Here is an 18,706-nt window from a genome sequence, read left to right on the forward strand (position 1 = left end):
TTCTGAGTGCCTGGCTCCCAATCTCACTAGCTTCGCACATCTGTGATGGCTGAGAAACTGGTATGAAACAGATAAAACACTGGCTGAGTCCTGGCTCTGAACCAGGACTATACCTGTCAGCCCTCCTCAGTCTCCCCTGCTCCACACACATTCATTTCTATCCCCAGGGTCAGACCAGCAAAGCATAAATGCCCCCACACCAGAAGCCCTAACCTGTCTTTGTTCCAGCTGCAAAGGCAGCATGAGTCACTTACAGGATTCTGAGATAAACTAGGAGTCAAAGCCCCCATCTGCCCCCCAGGAGCATCAAGCAAACAGGGGACAATTCTAGAGGACATATGTATGGACCAGGGAACTCCAGAGAAGGAAGTCATGATCTGGTCTGGAAAGCCAAGGATACTTCCCAGAGTATGGCCATTTAGTAAAAGTCACATGAAACATGGGACTAGGAGTACACTACACAGTCACAGTCACCAGCTTTAGGGAATAGGAAGGAACAAACAGAAACCAAGTTTCTTTGGCTTCAGGGTGGCAGGAGGGGCAGAGTCGAGGCCTGATCAGAGAGAACGAAGAGTTTAAGGGGCATGGGTATCCCCATCCATTCTTGGAAACCAGTGTGTACCATGGAAATGGTTTAAAGGCAAGAGATGGGCTGTAGATGTAACACAGTTGATAGAGTGCTTGTGTAGCTTTCATGATATCCTGTGTCACATAAACTAGGTGGGGTAACACATGTGTATAATTCTAGCACTTAGGAAATAGAAGCAGAAGTATTAGGAGTTCAAGGTCATTTTTGGTTGTATAGAAGTTCAAGACTAGCCTGGGGTATGTAAGACCCCCCCCCCCCCTTAAAACAATGCCAAGGGCAAGGGATTGAGGGGTGTGGCTGGATATCTCTTTACAGGAAGCAGTGGCTTCGAGGAGACTCTGGGACTGGGAGCAGGAGAAAGACCTGCTGGGCCCAGGGCAGAGGCTGGGAGGGAGGGGAGAGAGTGGAAGGTGGCCATGGGGGCTGCTCTCCGACTTTCATGAGAGCCAAACTAGAGGGGACGTAAGGTGGAAGCAGCCACCAATGCCCCAGCGCTTGCTGTGTGCTTTTCATAATCAGCCATGACCCTTTATGGCCGTGTCCCTTGGAACTGAGCAAACCACACCTTCCCGACATTGGTGTGACACTTGTGCACCCTGTGACTGGCACTTAGGAAGCTGGCATTTAATTAGCTGAACATATCAGCCAAGGAGCCGCTGCTTCCAGAATGAAGGCTGAACTCGTATGAACTCCCCAGCTATGGTAGAGGAAAGACCCCACTGCAGCAGTCCCTAGGCAGGAGTGGAGGTTGTGGTGCTGTGCAGAAGGGGCCAGCCCTGGAGTCGCTAACCGTGCCTTTGATATGTCTACTCAATGAGCAATAGCATAAGGGTCTTTAAAGAGGGGGACATAACCACTCGTGAGAGGACAGATTTCTGTCTCCTCCACCCTCCCTCTTACGGTGGGGTTGACAATAATGGATGTTCTGTGAGCAGAAATCCTCTGAAGGGAGCTGATTGTCTTCAATTTTCATTTTACTGGGCCCTATAATTCTTTATTACCCCTTGCTTTACAACCTCGGGAGGCTTTGGCTCTGAGCTGCCCCTTAACAGGCAGGCCGTGTAATTCACACGACAATCATTCATTTGCCAGCAGGATGAACCGTGCCTCATGTCAGGAAGGGAGTGCTCAGGCTCTTTTCTTGTCACTCCTCTGTCCCCATCCAAGACAGGTGTGTCAATCTCAGAGCTGTAGCAAGCCTGCCCCCGACCCCGAAGACAGATGGAAACAGGAGGCCTCAAAGGAGTAGTCTTGGAGATGATCCAAAGTCAAGGCCACCTTCCGTTCCATGTTCCAGAACAAATGAAATGTCTGGTGAGGTGGGGGATGCTTTAAAATGACTCCCTGGTGGCCAGTGGCTTGGGAAATATATTCAGGAGAAGTGACCCAGCTATGGTTCCACAGGGGCAGGGTGCTCTCCTCCCCTAAACTGGCTGGGCAGAGTTCCAGAAAGCTAGGGTGCTGGACGGCTTTTCAAAGACTTGGGTCATCTCCGCTGTCTCTCCTCTGCAAAGATACAGAACAGAACGCCAGCGCCTCCGGCAGCTGCCTCCCCAGGTTCCCAAATGCCTGGCCTCATTCATTCTCTCACTCATTCACTCTCTTACTCCACACGCATTTATCACGTCCTCCCGGCAGCGTGGCAGGCACCAGGGACATCGAGATGAATAACACTCGCAATGCTGTTGTCAAGGAACTGGCTCTCTGGGAAGGGAGGAAATAAAATACAAGCGCAGAAGAGAGCAAAGGAGCTCAGAGCCAGCTAGGAAAGAGACCGTAGATTGCAGGTGGGTGAGGAGGGGCCAGGGAAGGCTGGGGGCGGGGTCTCCTCTGTGAGGGTGGGACGGACACTCACCGGATGGGGATCATGAGAATCATTAGCAGCCTGCCTGGCTGGAGTGGAGATCAAGGGGAGGGAAGGCTGGGCTTGGTGAGTCAGCTCACGAGGTTGGCAGCCTAGCTAAGCAATTTAGATTTTTATTTTGGAAGCACTAGGGAGCCAAGGCAAGCCTGAAGCCCAAAAAGAGACACCAGCTAATATATGATGTTTGCATTTTAGCAAGATTCCCCCCTCCCCCTGCTTGTGATGGAGAAGAGTAGGAACAGGAAGTGAGTGAGGGTTGGTCGGAATGTGTAAGAGCTGACTTTGAGGTGGGCAGTGAGTAGGGGGTGCAGAAGGAAAGACCAAAAGGACAGGTCTGGCTCTCAATGACCGATGGACATGGAAGGGTCTGAGGAGAATTTTTTGTCCCTGAGATCCTGTGCTGGCTAGTTTTAGGTCAACTTGATACTAGCTACAGTCATTTAAGAGGAGGAGACCTCAGTTGTGAAAATTCCCCCATAAGATCTGGCTGGAGGCAAGCCTGTAGATCATTTTCTTAATTGCTGATTGATGGGGGAGGATCCAGCTCATTGTGAGTGGTGCCATCACTTGGCTGATGGTCCTAGGTTCTACAAAAAAGCAGGCTGAGCAAGCCATGAGGAGGAAGCCAGTAAGCAGTTCCCCTCCATAACTTCTGTATTAGCTCCTGCCTTCAGGTTTCTGCCCAGTTCCAGTCCTGACTCCAATGGTGAACAGTGATATGGAAGTGTAAGTAGAATGAACCCTTGCCTCCGGGAGTTGCTTCTGCTTACAGTGTTTCATTGTAGCTGTAGAAAGGTAACTAAGATACTGATGTGTGAATTGGTGTACTGCCCTGTCTGCATCCAGATACTCTCACCCCCAGTAGTGACTTGAGCTAGGGAAGCATTTGATTAATTCACAAACTGGGAAGTCTAAAGCTCACTTAAAATCTCAAAGACCTAAGATCTGTTTTTTTTTTTTTTTTGTTTTTTTTTTTTTTCATTTTGCTCAACCATCCTTAGAGTCCTGGCTCTTTACCTCAGGTTCACAAAATGGCTGCCATAGCACTAGTCGTATTTGCAGCACTGAAGAGAAGAAAATTGAGATACAGGTGGTCACATTTGTACCTATTTTCTTTAATTAAAGGGGAAAATTATTGGTTACCCCAAGCTATATAGACTCAGAAAATGAGGGCGTTTGTTTGTTGTTTCTTTCTTTCTTTCTTTTTTTTTAATGAAATCTCACTGTGCAGCCAGGCTGACTTTGAACTCAGACTCCTATTGCTACAACCTCTCCAGAGTGCTGGACTTGTGGGCATACAGCACTACATTGCCTATGGAAAATGAGTCTTTTACCTTTAACCATGCCAGCTAGGGGAAGCTAGGGAGACAGAAACCCATCAACTGAGGTGGAAGAGCTAAGGGGAAAAACTGGGAGGGCCCTAAGCTCTGGGATAAATAGCAAAGCTCTGTCCAAGGGGGTCAAGTGGGTGCTGCATGGGGGAAGCCTAAGTGGCTGAGTTTGGGCCATCTGCTCTGCAAGTTGGCTCTAGCTCTTCGCCAGTCTTGTTGAGCTGAACCCTTGACTCTTCTGTCAGCTGGTTCTGGATCTTGTAGCCACAGGGAGACCCTTACAGGAAGGTTGTAGGCTGGGTGTCTCTTGCCTCTATCTGTCTCCAGTGCCTGAGTCTTTTACAAGCTCCAGTTTCCATTAGTGATAGCTCCAGTTTCCTCTGTCCTTTCAGAGAAGGATGCATAATTTGGCTTCCTGGAAGTCCTCCACTCTGGGTAGCCTTTTTGTGATCCAGAGTCCAGATTAAACTCTTTGCTGGGGACACTCAAGTTTCAGCCTTCTAGGCAGAACCCTCACAGATCCATTGACTTTGAGCCAGAGGATGCTCTGTTCTCTAGAGAAGCAGAGCCCATCGAGTGGATTTATGTTACAAAGGGGAGTTATTAGATTGCCTTACACAGTAAGGGCAGGGTAGTTCAAACAATGGCCACCTGCATGCTGTAGAGACTGAGAATCTGGTAACTGTTCAATCCATGGGTCCCTGATCTGGAGCTGAGGACTTAGAGGGTTCCTGGAGAGCCGCTAGTCTCCAGTCCATGTTGGGAGTCCAAAGCAGGCGAGTTCTGATGTCAGCGAAGGAAAGCATTGGCAGTGGCAATGGGAAAGATGAGTTTACCAGCAAGAAGTGAAGACAGACAGGCAAGTGAGGGGCCCTGTTTGCTTGTTTTAACTCAAACCTCTGTGTATCTGGGATGGTATTCAAAGTCCACCCACTCTGGGGGAGGGGCTTCTCCCCTCAGCTAATCCTTCCTGGAAATGCTCATACGGTTCCCCCCAACCCCCCATGAGAGGCCTCTTAGTTGATCCCAGATCTCATCAAGTTGACAATGAAGATTGACTGTCGCTTGCCGTAGTGAACTTTCTTTTCTGAACTAATGGCCACAAGAGACCTGAGGAAGCAGAGCTAGAAAGAGAGAGCCACAGATGAGTGCCCAGCTGCCGGAGAAACTGAGCAGCGGGTCAGGGGAGGATGGTGCCTCTCTGGGGTCCTGAGGTTGGCAGGATGAGAAAAGACTAAGTCAGAAGGGAATCATGGCTACAAGCTTCAGTAGGCTGGAGGGCTGGGGGTTCTGCATAGGTTGCTCTGGGATCTGTGAACATATGACACCCAAAGTAAGTGCTGCTGTGGGCACTGTGCACAGGGAGTGAAGTCACATGACATCCACCGGGTACATTGGATGGACTAATGAACAGATGAGACAGGCTTGCAGTGATTAGCAATCTGCTCAGAAACAACACAAGGACTGGCATATGGAGAACTCATGTTGGGTAGGTAAATGTCTCTGTCAGTAGGTCCTCTTTATGCTGCTGTAACAAGCATCTCCCCAAGACTCATGAGATTTTGCTGCAAACACCCTTCTCAATCACAGGGCAAGCCCATGGTTAGTCCACTTGAGAACATGCCTGCTCACAGGGGTGCATTCCTGGATAGGACAGCTGTTGGAGAGGAAACAGGAAGCTGTGTCCTGGCTCTGAACTTCCACCTGGGACACAGGCCATGTCTGTTTCTGTTGCCTTGGACAAGCAAGACATACACTCACTTCCTCATCTCACTGCCCATAGAGAGGAGACACAGCATCTTTGTGAACAAAATAATGAATGCATCCTGATGTGAATGTTCTGGAACTGTGGGTTTGCCACGCTGATGCGGTCACTGCAGTTTGGAGAAGACAATCACACTTGAGTAACAATTGGTCTCTAGGCTGTGGCAACAGCTCCAAGGTCAGAAGCACACAGGAAGTTGTCCAATGTTGAATACATTGGCTCAGACATCAGCATTAGGTGGGATTCTGTAGGACGGATTCAAAGCTCTTTCTGAGCGTGTGTGTGTGTGTGTGTGTGTGTGTGTGTGTGTGTGCGCGCGCGCGTGCGCGCTCGCGCGCTACAACCTATAACTCACCAACTGGTCAGGCTGGATGGCCATCACACACAGTCTCTCCTGTCTTTGCTACCTCAGAGCTGGGGACTAAAGTGTATGCCACCATGCCTACCTTTTTATATGCCCCCCACAAAGTTACTCCCTTGTCTCCTACCCACACTTTTTCCATTTTTGGTGAGGTTCTCCTGCCCTCTCCAGCGTGTACAGAGGACGCCTCTTCACAGTAAGAGATGAAGCAATGGCTTTCTTGATGCCTATTCTGGGTTGATTGACTAAGCAGTAAGATCATGCTCTCCTTCCTCTGCTGATTGACAGTGCTCGTCGTCATTACTTCAGCACGTGCACATGCTGAGTCCTGGGCAGATCCACCCCCTGCCTTACAAGCATCGGATCCCCAGTGACAAGTGGGGACAGAGAAGAGCTGCCCCTGCTTGTAAGGTGTCATGCACGCCTTGTTCTCCTCTGCACATGCTGCCTTCAGAATTATGGTGTCTTCCCCATTCTGTCAGCATCTCTCAAAACATTCAGTGGTGGCCACTCTTCGGATGTTCACAGCCAATTCTAATGGAGTCTAGGAGAGGAGGGAAATCCAGCACCACGGACAGCGGCAAGCCGCTAACGTGGAGAGCTTTTTGTTCCTATAAAAAAAGGGAGCAGAGATCTGGCTTTGTTGGTAGGGTGCCTGCCTGCATAGCATAAAGCCCTGGGTTCCGTCCCAAAGCACTGTATAAAACAGGGATGGCTTTCATGTGTGATCCCAGTGCTTGGTAAGTGGAGGCAGGAGGACTAAAAAGCCATCCTCAGGTGCATAGCATGTTTAAAAGCAACCTGGGTTACATGAGATTTTGAGAGTCAGTGTTTCTGGACTCTGATCATGTTACCCCCAGGTGGTGGATTAGCCTGTTGGGACTCAGTCAAGGTTTTAAGGTTTCATGTCTAATGCTAGCCAAAGGTATCTGTTCACAGCCTCTTTGTGGTATGTCCCTGCTTGGCTCTGAGTGCTCCTTCCCACCTTCCCACCTATTTCCCACTTATACAGGATCTGTCTGTGTAACTAGGTGAGCATCCTAGATAACCTAACCAATGTGGTCAGGCTTCCAATATGACAGCTGAGAGTAACTTAGAAACCACTGCCCTAGTCCTTCCATCCTGTAGCTGAACAACCTGTGGTCCATGAGTTCATCAGAGCTGGGGATGGCAGGGGCAGAGGAAGCAGTCGATAGATGCTGAGTCAGCTGTTTTCTGAGCATCTCTGACTTCCTAACCATCCAATATAAAGGCTTGTGTTTCTGACCAGCAACAGAAGGACTGAGCTGCTCCCAGACTCAGATTTCTGGGAGAGCACAGACCATCTGGTTCCAGAGCTATGTGGCCCCCAGGATGTCTTTTTCCTCTTATGGCTCGGCTAGGTAAGAATATTAGAGACTGGTTCCTTCACAGTCTAACCACAGCGTCCTCAACTGTGTGGCTAGTGGTTCACCTACTTCTCTCCTGCCTTTCCTCTTTTTCTTTTCTCTGTGTGTCAGGCAATGTTTTCACTTGTCTGGCATTTGAGGGGAGGGGTTAGCCACAGAGCCCAGGGCCTTGCACACACCAGGCCCACGCTGCAGCTGTGAGCCTCATCCGTACTTCCACTTCTGTGACTTGGAAGCTCTCCCTGTTGGGCGGTCAGGGACTTTAAGTATCTAAACTTGTCACCTCCATCTCTCTGTCATAGCCCAGACCAGGAAGCCATGAAGGACAGGCCAGGAGAAGCCCTTGCAAGATCATTAGCCATGTTTGGCTCAAACAATGGCTACAACCTTCCTCTACAGGACCTCCCTGGCCAAAATCCCATGGCCCCTAGGGCACACCAGTGGGAAAGTCTTGGGAACATGTCCATAAACTATGGGACCTCAAAGCCCTGCAGTGTGGCATCCTAACCACTTGGTTCCACTGGGAAGGCCTCACCTCCGTCATACCTCCCTCTGCTTGGCTGATGGAAGCCATCCCTCCAACAGGTCCCTCCGTGTCCTCACAGGGCCCTCCTTCTGCTCTCCCTGCCACACTACCTCACTCTTACATGGACTCAGCTCTGCAGGCTTCATCGGATGCCCCTTTGCCTTCTCTGGAAGTAGTGTGATGGCTCAGGCTCCTGTATGGATGGTTTTCTGTGGGGCTACAGACCCCTTTTCCTGCCTGACCCACGAAATGAGTGGTCCCTTTGAGTGAGTCTCCTGTTTCTCTTGAGTCCAGCTCTGCAATCTCAAATAGGAGGGTGCTTTCTTTAAGTAGGACTTGAGTGTTACCTTAGTGAGAGACTGTGTGTGTGTGTGTGTGTGTGTGTGTGTGTGTATGTGGAATATGTGTGCATGTCTGTATATGAGTGAATGCATGTGTATGTATATATATATGTATGTGTGTGCATGCATGAGTGTGTGCATATATGTGTACGTTATATGTGTGTACATGTATATGAGTGTATACATGTGTGTATGTGGTATATGTGTATGCATGTCTCTTTATGAGTATGTACATGTGTATATATATATATGTGCATGTGTTTATGTGTATGCTTCAATGTGTATGTGCATGCATGAGTGTGTGTGTGTGTGTGTGTATGGTATATGTATGTGAATCTTAATTAGGGTTTCCACTGCTGTGAAGAGACACTGTGACCAAGGCAACTCTTATAAGGACAACATTTAATTGGAGCTGGCTTATAGGTTCACAGGTTCAGGCCATTATCACCAAGGAGGGAGCATGGCAATGTCCAGGCAGACGTGGTACTGGAGGAGATGAGAGTTCTACATCTTGATCCGAAGGCAGCAAGGAGAAGACTGTCTGCACACAGCTAGGAGGAGAGTCTCAAAGTCCACCCCCATAGCGACACACTTCCTCCAACAAAACCAAAACTACCCTAACAAGGCCACACCTCCTAATAGTGCCTTTCTGGGGCCAAGCATATTCAAATCACCAGTGTCATTTATGTGTGTGTATGTGTGTGTGTGCATGTATGTATGTATATGTGTATATGTGTATGCATGCTTGTGTGCATGTATGTGTGTGTATGTGTGCTTACATGTGTGTATGTATGTGTACATGTGTATGTGTATATGTTTGTGTATGTGTGCTTACATGTGTATGTGTGTATGTGTACATGTGTGTATGTGTGTAGGCTGGAGGTTGATGTCAGGGGTCTTTGTCTCTTCCACTATTACCTTTTGAGGCAGTCTCTCACACAGAATGTGGAGCTCATCAACTTGGCTAATGCCCAGGGGTCTCCTGCTTCTGCCTCTGCTACTGGATTACAGGCATCATAATTGGCTCAAACCTGGCCCTGGACATCAAGGGACAATGCGTTATTGTTAATCTGCACAAAGACTCTTTGGTATCTTCCAAAGTCAAAACCACAGCCAAGTGGCTGGCCTTCTTCTGTGCTTCCTCTTTGTGGAGGTTCAGGAAGGCCTTTCAGTGCTCTTCCCACATAGCCGTCCACTTGCGGATACAGGGGGAGAGATGATAAGGTGCATAATAATGTTTGAGACAGCGCTTACCTCTGTGGGCACCAGGCAGAGCAGATGGCATAAAACACACAGTGACAGGCAGAGGTGATGAGCATCCTATCACACAGAAGCAGCTGGGCAGACCTGGGGCAAGGAAGGCTGCTCCAAAGAGGACGAATTCTTTGAGACATCATTGTGGTTTCAGGTTAATCACAGAGAGAGAGAGAGAGAGAGAGAGAGAGAGAGAGAGAGAGAGAGAGAGAGAGAGAGAGAGGCTAAACAGGCTCAATGTGAGTCACCTGCTAAATTCAATGGAGACCAGACTGGGGTTCAAGAGGAAGAGGGGCAAGGACATTTGTCTTCAGTATCTTCTCCCTCTCCCCTCCCTTTCCTTTCCCCTCCTCTTTCCTCTCTCTCTCTTCTCTTCTTCTTCCCTCCTCTCTCTATCCCTCTCTCTCCTCTTCCCCCTTCCCCTCCTTCTGTGTTGCTTCAGCATCAGCTGCAGATACTAGAATCCCAAGATGCTCAAATCCATTATATAAAATATGGTTGAATTTGCATGGAACCCACACACAGCCTCCCCTGCACTTTAAATTGCTTCTGGATTATGCATAATACCTAATACTATGTAAATACTTGTTATAGTGCATTGTTTGGGGAATAACAAGAAAAAGTCTGTGTATGTTCAGTACAGATGGATTATTTTTTTACCTAAATATTTTCCATCTGCAATTGGTTGAACCCACCTGTACTGAACTTGACTATAATTCAATAACTGAAAGACATCTACTGTGTTGTCTATTCAGGGAGAGGGAGACCTGGAGGCTAGCTAGACTTGGGGGAGGGGGTCTTGAGAATTAGGTGGAGGACTTCTAATCTGGCCTATTCCAAACAATGGTTTAACCTGTAAATTTTAAATATGCATGTTTTAACACAAATTTTAAAAAATCAAATGTGTGATGGTTAATACTATCAGCTCAACAAGATCTAGAATCATGTAGAAGACACACCTCTGGGCATATCTGAGGGCATTTCTAGATTGTGTCAACTGAGGTGGGAAGACTTGGTCTAAACATGGGTGGCACCACTCCTTGGGTTGGTGTCTTCTACAGATGAGAGAGCAGAGCCTTCATGTCTCACAGCTTCCTGGATGCTGATGTAATGCAAACAGCTCCCTCAAGCTCTGGCTGCCTTGCTTTCTCTAACACGATGGGCTGGACCTCCAATCCATGAACCTAAACAAGCCCCAGCAATGAGGGACGTAATACAAAGCGACCCATAAAGATGTCAGGAAGAAAGTGACACACCTGCCTAGGTCAAGTTTTCCTTTCACCCTCCCTGCTTTTCTACCTTATCTCTTCCTCCCTCCCTCCCTTCCCCTTCCCTCCTTCTTTTTGTCACACTAGGAATAAAACCTGGGACTATGTTCATGCCAGATAAGAACTCTACCCCTGAACTACGCTCCCCAAACCATAAACTGACAGAAGCCATCTAGGAAAGGCTGTGGCAAGCAAGTGACTTTCCTGGAGATGACCCACCATTTTACATAGCTGTGGCAGGCACACTGGAGAGGCACAGTCCTGGAGCCTTCATCCTAGGATTGCTTCTCGCTGCTGATATGCCTTTCCTGCCACTATTACATAAACTAATGATTCCTGGACATCAGCTCACCCTATTGGGCAAATTTCCTGCAGATCAACATGAAGATGAACTTTCATAAATTATTGCTGTCTAGCTGAATTAATGACTTTATAGAATTCCCGATTTTATTCAAATAATTTTAGGAAGAAAGTTTAAGGAGATGGTTTTAGTCATTTTTCCAGAAAGATAGAATGCAGTTAGGATCAAGAATGGAATGTGCCCACTCCTTATAGAATAGTAAGTAAAGGTTGCAAAATAAGGAATATAATGAACTTTCATAAATTGCACTAAGACAGATAAATTGCTTGGGACAGATTTGTGATCAAGGAAAAACATTCATTCTAGGTCAGGTCCAAGGATGAAGCCACAGGTGTGCACTATGATAAAGCAAGGCCACATGAAACTGTTGCTTTGAACTTATAATGAGCTTACGGAATGAAACACTGCTTTGAACTTACTATTAACATCCTTCTGTAACTCCCCTTTTGTGCAACATTTTACCTGTGAGGTAATTTTATAAAGAACTTTTGTCTAAGAAGGTATAAATTGCCAGAGAGAAAAAAATAAAGTGTGGTTGTTGGGGCTCTGCTTCATCCACCAAATGTATATATGTCTGTCTGTCTATATGTATGTATGTACAAACATACATATGTAGCTATATGTATATAAGTATGCATGTGCACTTGTGAAATTTGCAAAACAGGTGGTTGGGCCTTGGCAGTGTGTGTGTGTGTGTGTGTGTGTGTGTGTGTGTGTGTGTGTACAGAGTTTCTTGCTGGGCATTCTTGCCAGTCCCAGATAATTAAGTTCTGTTCCATCAGTAGTGTTGACCCTGTAAATCACCCCGCCTCCCTGTCGGCTGCTATTGGCAATGACCCCAACGGCTGATGTCATACCCCCCCCATTGCCTGCCTCAGTTTACCCTGTGATGTCAAAGCTGAATTTTTTTTTGACAATAAACCCTATCTTTGAGAGAGGCACTTGTGCAAATCCAGCCCCAATCTCCCTGAGTCCAACCCTGGGTGCTGGCCCCCTACGGGCTTTCCACCAACATAAACATCTGCTCCTCACACAAGGGGGTTCATTTTGCCAGCAGGTGACCGGTCGGCCCGTGGGCAGAGAGAAAGCCCCATACCACAGTGCTTAAAATTTCTGTCCGTCTCTGACAGCTCCAGTTCCAAAGCAGCTGCAATTTCCTCCCCAATTCCAGGGCAGCTGGGAGTGAGCTAAGGAGAGAGACACAGTTGACAGAACACATTAGCATCTTCCTATCTGCTAATTAGTTTTTATGAAAAATTATTTATTTGTTTATTTTCACCAGAGAGCAACTGGAGAGGCAGAAACGAGGGGCCATGCTTTACACGAAAAGGAAACTGCCTTTCCCTGTAAAGCTCAGATCAGCTCTCAAGTGGGGTAATAAGCAAGCTATCCAGAGGTCAGGTCTAAAGGGATGACAGGAGAAACATCTAGAACCCCTGGGTATTATTTGGCTCTTTATTGGGTATTATTCGGTGCACCTTTAGAATATGAACAAATACACAGCCAGGTCCTCACATTCCTAGGGGATTGAGGGAGATGCCCAGCACCCAAGGGAGTGTCTGCTCCAGGCTTGTGTGGCTGGTAGAGAGAGCCAAGGCCACTTCCAAATCCATACCCTTGTTTCTGCTCTACTCTCTGCTTGAGATGCTCTCTCCTGTTCAGAGAGCAGCTATCTATCCCCCCTCAACCAGCTCTAGCAACAGTTCCCTGAGAAGTTTTTGGGCTGTTATGACTGTAGTATAGCCCTCCCTCCTATGCCTTCTAGGTCTGCTTATGATCTACTTTGGACCTGTAAATCCATGAAGCATTTCTGTGGCTTCCAGGTTTGGCTCAGTATTCTTGTGGTCCACAAATGTTGTCTAGAGTAGAGATGACTTAGGAGATGCAGGTTCTGCAGGTCAAGCTCAAGAGAGACGGATCCCATAGAGGAGGAGGCTTAGAGCTGGGTGACAGAGATGAGAGGACACGTCCAGGTGGCAAGGAGATGCTACTTGGCGTATGTCATCAGCTGGCTCACTACATGGACTCTTCTCTATCTCACTAACTTTCCTGAAGGCAGGTGGGACAGCACATTTGACACTGTCACAAGCACCCGGCCTGGCTAGTGTGGGTGTGCATGGAATATTTGCTAAAAGAATAGACACAGTGATATGACCAAAATCATTGGCCTGGAAGTTGGTCAAAGAGAATGTTGGCCTCCACCTGGATTTCAATGCATCATCTTTGGTCTCTAGGGTTCTTGCTGATGGTTAAATCGAAGATTTCCTTCTGATGGTTAAACAATGGTTTGGATAAAAAGTGTCCCTTATGGGCTCACATATTTGAACACTTGATCCCCCATTGGCACTTGTTTGAGGAAGTTACAGAACTTTCAGGACCCTTGCTGAGGGAAAATATGTCAATGAGGTTGGGCTTTGAGGTTTTACATCTTGCTCCCTCCTCTCCGCTTCCTCTGTGTGGATGAGAATATGATCAGGCAGCTTCCTGATCCTGTTACCACAGTTGCCCTGTGTTTTAGGGCTATTCACTTGTAGGGATACTTCTGTTCGTCAGGGTTGCTATTGATGTGATGAAACACCATGACCAAAGCAAGTCATGGAAGAAAGGGTTTATTTGGCTTACACGTCCACGTCATAGTTCATGATCAAAGGAAGTCAGGGCAGGAAGTAAAATAGGGCAGGACCTGGAAGCCATGAAAGAGTGCTATTTGCTCTTCATAGCTTGCTTAGTCTACTGATATAATCCAGGACCATGGGCCCAGGGTTAGCACCACTTACAGTGGGCTGGCCCCCTCTGGTCAGCCACTAATTAAGAAAGTGTTCCACAGGTTTGCCTACAGCTGGATCTTTTTTTTTTTTCTTTTTCTTTTTTTCGGAGCTGGGGATCGAACCCAGGGCCTTGCGTTTGCTAGGCAAGCGCTCTAACCACTGAGCTAAATCCCCGACCCCCTACAGCTGGATCTTATGGAATCATTTTATTAATTGAGGTTCCCTCCTCTCAGATGATTTTAGCTTGTACCTAGTTGACGTAAAACTATCTGGTCCAGTTGACTCCTGGTCAACCTGACACACAAATACATCACCACTAAGCTACAAACTTCCCTTTCTAATTCATCCCTGAGATTCCGCATTAAAAACAGAAATAACTTTCAAAGTCTCACAGTCTTTACAAATCAAACACGTGAAAAGTTTGGTTCCTTTTAACACATCTGGTCTCTTTAAAAATCCAAGACATCTTTTAAAAGTTTGAAAACTCTCAGCTGTGGGCTCCCGTGAAAAAGAAATTAAGTTTAATACTTTCTCAGTCCAAGAGAACCAGGGCACAGTCATAATCAGAGCGATGCAAAAATCAATCTCCCGACAGTGTGAACAATGCAATGTCTGAGATCCATTCACCATCTGCTGGGCTTCTCCAAAGGGCTTGGCTCACTTCTTCAGCTCTACTCTCGGTGGTACATACAGCTTGTCTTCTACGCTAAGGTGGGATCTAGTCCATCAATGCCGCTGCCCTTGATAGTCATCTCATGGTACTGCTAAATGAAGTGGAAATTTCTGGTCTCTTTGGAAACCCAGTTATGTCATGCAACAGGACGTTTTGCTGAAACAGACATGCGAGAGAATATTTTGCTGAAGCAGACAAATGAGAGGGGTACGTGATGTTTTGCTGGAGCGAACCCTTGAGAAGTTGGTTGTTTGGAAAGAGCATAAATGGAACCCCATAAACAGTTGAGAGCTCATTCTCTGGGATACCATCCAATGCCTTGCTGGTCTTCACTGGCCTTTGTTGGTCTTCACTTCATAGAGAAAAACGCAACAAGAACTTCCTGTGGTATTCTGGCCACTTCTGATGACTGGTGCGATTCTGCAGGGCCTTGCAGTTTCTTCTGGATTGTGCCACTGGTACTGATTCATGTTTGGTGTTTGGTGTTTGGTGTTTGGTGTTTGCTATTGAACTGGACTGCTGGTATCCTGACAATGAAGAGTCAGATTGCTCAAAAGGACTACGATCAAACAGGTTCACAACCCCTTCCCTATTAGCCTTCTTTCTCACCTGCTTTGGTCGGTGGGCTAGAAGCATTTAAGAACCTTAAATAAAGTAGGTTTAGAGAAAAATCTAAGCCTACATCAAAATGCTGGGGTGTTCTGCTGCAACAGGGTTGCACTCTAATTAATAGCCTCTCTCAGGCTCTCTTAATGGTGCCAAGCCTCAACTTCTCTGTAGGACCTCTTCAATCTGGGCTTTCAATAGCTACAGACGCTGTACCTTCAGCAATGACCTCTTCTGGCTTCTCACAGTGCCAAACCTCAGCTGATCTGCATGATTCCTTCGTGCCTTCAAAACCAGTACCACCTGGGTGGCTTTTACACTACCCAGTTTGCCTCCGGAGTGAGATACAATCTTGGTAACATCAAACACAGCTTTTGTGTGCTGACTCTCAAGAAGCACTTCCTAGAAAATTTCACATAGTGGTGCTGACATATTCTTAGTCACCACTGTTTTCTCAGCTCCAGCCAACCAGCATCAATTGTCCCAGTAAAACAAAGGTTTTTTTTTGGTTCTTTTTTTTTCGGAGCTGGGGACCTAACCCAGGGCCTTGTGCTTCCTAGGTAAGCGCTCTACCACTGAGCTAAATCCCCAGCCCCTTAAAACAAAGGTTTTACGTTAGTGGTTTTGGTCTCTCGTTAATCGCAGCCAGGTCTCCAGTTCCAACTGACAGACACCATAGGTTCTTCACACAAATGGCATAGTGGAGTCTTTGCTTCTCTCTGAAACTTCACAAGCCAGGTTCCCACCGTCTGCATTGCTCTCAGGACTCTTCTGAGCACTCACAGAACAGTTCACTGAGCTCTGATCATACAATGGCTTTTCTAGCCCAAAATTTCAAAGTCCTTCTATAAAGTCCTTCTACAAAAAGTGACATGGTCAGGTTTCTCACAATGATACCCCACTTCTAGAACCATTTTTTGTGTGTTTTGGTATGGTTTGCTTTGGTGGTTTTTTGGGGGTTGGTTTTTTGTCTTGGATTACTGTTGCTGTGGTGAAACATATTAGTTTACACTTCCAGGTATCAGTCTGCCCTTGAAGGAAGCCAGAACAGAAACTAAAACTGGAGGCAGGAGCTGATGAACGGGCCATGAAGGGGTGGTACTTATTGGCTTGCTCTTCATGGCTTGATCAGCCTGATTTCTTATAAAACTCAAGACTTCCAGCCAAGGGATGGCCCCATCCACAATGGGCTAGGCCCTCTCCCATCAATCACTAAGAAAGGAAATAGCCTATAGGCTGGCCTACAGCTGTATCTTACATACTGAATTTTCTTAATTTCTTAAGTCAAGTTGACAAGCTATCCATCACACCCAGCCAGTTGTCAGGCATTTCATTCCGTAATGGACTCTATTGCTCTGGAAATCATGGTCTCATACCTATCAAATAGATCACTTTTTCCTCCTCTAAGTTGCTTTTTATAAGGGTATTTTATCATACCAACGACAGCAACAAAAATACAACCAATGTTCTGATCTTCCCATACTGTGGATACGAGGGAATCTAGGCTGTGACAATGTAATCAACTGATTTTTGAGGGTGGATTTGACTGATTTTGCTGGCTAGGCTGGCATCCCTCTCCTCCCTCACTACTCCATGTGCATTTTTCCTGACATTATGCACTCCTTCCTTGGTAGATAAAGACAATTCTTCCATGAAGTATGTATGAGTACTTGTGCTCCAAATGAGCTTGTCAGATCCGTGTTTGGAGTGCTTCCTACACTATAAGTCCCCTTCCACACACCAAGGTAGGAAGCAGAACTCACTTTGCTGGCATCCCTTGCAGCTATCATATTGTCAGGTGATCTGGACTCCATCAGTGAGAGGCAGGGGATACTAGGCAATAGAGAGACACCACTCTCAGGTTAAACTGTGTTAGAGAGGAGTGAAGCCTTTCAGGGCAACAGTGATGGAGTCCTGGTGGCATCATTCGTACAGGGCACATTTGTGGTCAGAGTGCAGCTGCTTCTGTGTTGGCAGGGGCTTCTTTACTAGGGACCATGAACAGAATGCACTGCTTCTATGAGTCTGATTCTCTAGTCTCCTGTGATTTGCCCTGAACTGACCTCTGAGGCCAGTGGGCTAGAGGCCTGGTCACCTGGCGCTCTCTCTAAGGTGAAACTTTTAAATGGAAGCTGAGTAGCAATTATCTAGTATCGATTTGCAGCTGTGTTAGCCTTATCCCATTACCCACCAGCATTTAGCATGCAGATCCAGGTCATTTGCAAGAACTTGGAGAGCTGCAGTTTTGAGAGAGACCTCACTAATTTGGAGGAAATGTCCCTGGAACTAGTGCTAATTTCACGTGTCACTCAGGGCCAAGGTCATTACCATGAAGATTTCTGCTTGAGCATCACACATGACTAGAGACAGAACTATGATTTACCTCTCTTGGAAATGTTGTCTCTACACACATAGACCTCAGAGCTTTTGTATGGGCAGTAGAACCATGGAAAGCAGTCCTTGGAATGTGACAGCCTCATGTTCAAATCCCAGAGTGGTTATATGACAGCTTCATGGCCCTGGCCACATGCTTAGCTTCTCTTAGTCCTAGTTTCTTGATAAGCCAACTTGGGGCAATCATTTCTCAATGTTGAATGAGATTTTGTATGTCAAGGGAATAATTCTGATATGCTCTTCCAAGCTCATTTCCATCCAACATAAAGTCACTTCTGCACTTAATAGCTTAGAGTGTCAGTCATTTATTTGCATCTAATTCAGCATTTGCATGGGGCTCAGGAGTGATAGCGCACCTCAGTGTCACTTGGTGATGCTGGATCCAGGAAGCCCTCCCTCACATGCTTTCTCTTCAGCTAAACTGCCCTCAGCAGTTGGGGACTGGCCTGTTCTCTCATCCATCCCCTCGCTTCCCCTCCCCTTTCCCTTTTTCCTCTGTCCCTTCCTCTCCCTGCCCCATGTCTTCCTATTTCTCTCCTTTTATCCGATAAGACCTCATTTTAACTCCGTAACCCCCTGGACTTGACAAGGCAGCCGAGGGCAAGAAGAGAGTCCACAAAGGGGGTGGGGGGTGGGGCCACAGAGAGACTTCCTGGAACTTGCAGAGATTACATGGGTCATTTCCGCTGCCTTTCACTGGCCCCCAGACAACTGAAATCAGCCGAGATTCAGTCCACGACAGATGATGACAACAGGTGGAGTGGGTACTCAATGGGAACCATAGTGAAAATCACATGGCAGTCTTGTGTTTCTTTCTTGTCCTCTCCCCAATTCCTCAACGAAGCACCCAGGATCTGATATGAAAAAGGTGGCAGCTAACAGGACAGAAAGCAAAGAGGGAAATAAAGATCTTCCTGGAAACTGGGATTTCTGAAAAAAAAAAAAGCCCTTTGAGACTATAAATGTGAAGTCAAAATTAAGGAAATTAGGCAAATTAGGTGCCAGCTGCTCCTGCTCAAAATCATGCGTTTTAGTCTTTATACTTAATTTTGGTTTTTTTTTTTCAGTTGGTAAATGCATCCCTACATAGAAGACGAAACAGGTTGGAATGTGTATAGATACAAAATATCCCTCCATAGCCTTTGGAGCAGCCTGTGTTGTTCATTTGTATATATCATCTCAGAGGTAGGGAGATCTCTGTGTCTGAGGCTAGCCTG

At 46.9% G+C, this 18,706-nt stretch overlaps 1 long non-coding RNA gene across 1 annotated transcript in view; it reads left to right on the forward strand.

Annotated features, from left to right (window-relative positions):
• The first annotated feature begins 2,193 nt into the window (after positions 1-2,193).
• The window catches only part of LOC108352151 (uncharacterized), a 20,860-nt gene continuing 4,347 nt past the window's right edge, over positions 2,194-18,706 (forward strand). The window contains exon 1 of the long non-coding RNA XR_001840307.3: positions 2,194-2,376. This is a non-coding gene — a long non-coding RNA (uncharacterized LOC108352151). The remainder of the gene's footprint in view (positions 2,377-18,706) is intronic.

Source organism: Rattus norvegicus, chromosome 10 (genome assembly GCF_036323735.1).
Source record: "Rattus norvegicus strain BN/NHsdMcwi chromosome 10, GRCr8, whole genome shotgun sequence".
NCBI lineage: Eukaryota > Metazoa > Chordata > Mammalia > Rodentia > Muridae > Rattus > Rattus norvegicus.